Source organism: Lepisosteus platostomus, chromosome 2 (assembly GCF_059453375.1).
Source record: "Lepisosteus platostomus isolate fLepPlt1 chromosome 2, fLepPlt1.hap1, whole genome shotgun sequence".
NCBI classification, from domain to species: Eukaryota; Metazoa; Chordata; class Actinopteri; order Semionotiformes; family Lepisosteidae; genus Lepisosteus; species Lepisosteus platostomus.
In genome coordinates, this window is record NC_142612.1 from 18,944,448 (window position 1) to 18,948,695 (window position 4,248).

Genomic DNA, 4,248 nt, shown 5'->3' on the forward strand with positions numbered 1-4,248 from the left:
GGGCTTTCTTCATTTTGGTTTGCTATAATGACTTTGCAGCACAGTGTAATAATATCAGGTGTATGACGATTCATTTTTCAGTTAATTTGAGCCAGCCAAAACAGCAAGCTAAAACCTTTTCAAACATTCACTGTGTAATAATTCTGGAATTGACACATTGTATATCTGGCTGGTCTTCTTCAGGTAGCTGTGTTAATTCAATAATAGAGTTAAATATTTATAATCTGGCGAGTGGGTTCATCCTTGTATGTATGGAAGTCCAATGTGTATTAATGTCTTTTGATTGCATAGTGTTATTATTTCCAACAAGCAGAAAAGAACCTGCTAGTCTCCGCAGACACCTATTTTTATTTTAAGTTAGCGACACATAGGTAAAGGAATCTGGTGCCAAAAAGATGCAGTTTATATCAGTATTTTTAGTTACTTTTTGTATTGGTGACTCTGTATTGGACTTGCTTTATCGCTCATGATGATTACCTAGTGTTATGAATTTTGAAGTGTTCCGGCAGAGAGAGGTTCTGAAAAGACCTGGACAACTTGTTTGCTGGTCGTAAATGAGACTTTCAGATGTCTGTCCTAAAGTCATTTTTACTTGAATAGCTGTCATGCAGAGTTGGAATCTAAGGAGAAACTACAAAGGAAATTTACTCAGTAAGTAGTAGGTTTTTCAACAAGAAATATTTTTTTACAAAAAGTAATCTACCTTTTTTAATAATAAAAAAAGTTCCTGTAAAACATACGTATGAACAAAGGATTTTTTTTCTGTTTTTTTAATAGCTGTTACAAGCATTACAGCATTGAGGGCTATGTTTAGCAAAGACTTTGAACTTAAGTACAACATGCACTATATTTTTGGGCATATATCATTCATTACAGTGAATGGAAACGTGATAGAACTGTTTATGCATACTGTATGTTGTCGTGTTCACATTTATGAATAAGCTGCACAATTTCTTCTGGAAGTTGTTAGGAGATGGTGAGTTGTGTATCAAGGCAATGCTAGGAGAGGAGCTGAAGTTGTAGATATTACACTCAATATATCAAATATACCTACAGTATATATAAAAATGAGTATGGATAATTGCCAATTCCAGGCAGGCATTTTTTTTTGTTAAAATCATGACAAAGTAAAAATATCTCAAGGCAGATTAAAAGAGAAGGGTTATTGTGTTGTCAGACACAATGTTACTTTTGCCCTCTAAAAATAATCACAATGATAAGTGAAGTGTATTGTTTGATAAACACCTGGAATGAAATAACAATACTTCTTTTTTTCCACACTGTTATAGTACCAGGAGTGTGCACCTGAAATGTGACATAAACAAGCTGATCAAACATAACTTACAAAATGGGATTCAGCCAATGAACTTGCCTCCTGCCACTTTCATTTAATGGTTACCAAAGGAAATTCTAAAGCATTTTTCTCCGCTTTGACCTCTGAAAGCTTTTAAGTTTGTAAAGCTTGTTCACTTAGTGGAATTATTCCTTCAGACAAACTGTGCACACTCAAACGTTTTTCTCTTCATGCTTTGTGAGTTTATAAAAACCTGTTGTTTCCTTGGTTTGCAGTTGTAAAAGTGTGGCCAGAGAGAATTATGGTACTTGGTGTATCTCGCGCTTTTGGCAGTAATGAACAAATTCACAGCAGTTCTTTTATGAGTATACTTCATGTAATTCCTCTGAACCTCTGAAAATGTAAAAAAAATATTTTAATAAAGCAGTATCTCATTTCACCTACATTTATTATTGATAACAATGTATAGTGTTTGTTTTATAACTAAGCTTTTTCAAGATTATTGCCATGGACAACAGAATTTGCTGTTTACTATTAAAACAGTGGGGATTAGAAAAAAACCGAAATCTAAACATCGCACTGTGAAAGGACCAAAAATTTCAACTAGTCCTGTTTGAGAGGTTTTATTTTTGTAATAACATTCCAGGTACACTTCTCCTGCACTGCCTTCGATATATGCACAATGAGTATGCCTTCTCTATGATATTCTTTTATGTATACTCCTTTTAGATAAGCTGTAAATTGGGAGGGGGTATTTATTTACCTGCATTGTGGTGTGGAAAAAAGGGGATATTTCATAGTTATCTTTGTGAAAGTGTTCCATAGAATGAATTGTCTCTAAGCTGCACATTCTCTGGAATTCAGAGTAAGAAGATGAGAATCTCAATGAAATGTGCAGTTTTGCATTCAGTAATATAAGTACTGCTGTTGTGAACATGTGATGAATGGACTGGTCTTATGTATTTGCAGAGTGTACACTGTAATATGTTTTATAAAGCATTTCATGGTATTATTTAGCATTTGCCAAGATCACAAAAGTGCAGTAAATAAAAAAGCATATTGAAACATGGGTTTGCTCTGGTTTCTGGCTGATTCTCTAAAATGTCCTCTTTTCTTACCTTAATCAGTGTTGCAGCTTGATGTTTTCATTGTTGTTTGTCCCAGACAAATCTTGAACTCCCTCTGACTTTTATAGAACTAAAAGTGTTGTAAGAACATAAAAGTTAATGGATAAGGTATGACTAAAACTATACTAATTTTCTTCTTGAAATGCCCAACTTTCCTAAATGTCAGAAGGTTTACCTAGACATGCGCACAGTTTTTTTGTTTAAAATGAAAACACAGTTTAACGCAGTCTATTCTTTCTGGTCAAATGTCTAAAGGAAGATATTTGTTTTTCTAAACAAAGCATTTTTAGAAATAAAATTATTTTTGGTGAACCATTTTTTTTTCCTTTCAAACTTTGCAAAATCAGAATGAAATGAATTAAATGTACCCCTCCCCCCGTCTATGATCCCCAAGTCTCCATTAGAGGTACACCACCTATCAAATGACTCCTAAAATGAAATTGTGTGGCTAGACAGAAGTACGAATCCAAGTGTCCAGCTCCCTGGATGTAAGCCATAAGAGCTCCATATAGATAATGTCAAAGATAGGACAGCGTTCAAAGATTCCATGGGAGGAAATGAGAGGCTCCGAGTGCAGTGCCAGCATCTTTTCATCTGCTCCCGAGAGGAGACGGGCTATGTAGTAATTGTTTAGGAAAAGCACTAGCTGAGAGCAAAGAGTACTCTTGTTTAAAATGATGGCAAAAAAACCAGATCTGTTTCCAAAACACAACCACATCTTTACAATCTCAAAACGAGTAAAAGGTGCCCTAACCACCCCGGGGAAAGAGCTTTTATAACAGACTAAGGGCAAGGAAAAAGCATGAATGGGTAAAAATGCACTGTTGTTAAAGGAGACGATATGATAAAGCATTGTACAAATGCTAGAATCTTCACACAAGTTCCAGAATTTGTGACTTGTCTGTCTTTGGGAGTCACAGATGTCGAAGAGGCGCATGAAAGAGGGCCATACACTGTGACAGGAATGCTTTACTAGATTTACTTATTTTGTGGTATATCATACTGTATAGGCCTACCTCAACCAAAAACCAGCTTGTCGGTGTAAATGTGGTCTGTTGTGTCTTTTTGAGTTGGTTTAAGAGCAAGAGATCCAGTGACCTTCTGCTCTATCCCAAAGTGTTCCTTTCATTTTGGTCAAAAGAATTTCAGGTGACATTCCCCCAGCGCTGTTTCTAGCATGTCACACTGTTAGCATTCTCACAGGACTGTCTGTATCTGAATTACATGTGGCACTGCCTGGCTCAGCTCCTCGAAATCTGTATGGCAACTACACTTTGCATGAAAACACTATGACCTGTTTTGAACTGTTGGTACTGTGTATACGAATCATACTTTGCGGTGTTTGAACAAGCATGCATAATTTCTGATAATTTATTCATCATCTCTCTGTTGCTTGAAAAAGAGAATGAATACAGTACCTTTATTATACTACTCATCATGTTGCTATTAAAATGTCTTTGTCTCCCCAACCCATGCACTGGACTGGAATATTTTAATAATTGGTGGCTCTTTTCATAAAATTGCAACTAAAATTCGTTGCATTGGTTAAACTGTAAAAATAATAATAACATAACGTGACAGCAATCATTTTATTGTTATTATTATTCTTGTTAATATTACAATAATAAAAAGACAGCACCTTAATGTTCAGATTGCTCTAAAACAATATGTATAATTACCAAAAATATATCCTGGCGTTCTTATCTCTCGTGGGCTAAATGTGCAGGTCAACGTACAGTAGCTGAGACAGCTTGTCACTACAAGCTCTGTGCCCGCTTTCCCTTTAAGAAGGCACGCTTCCTGGATGCGTGGCTACAGGGGCGCCTT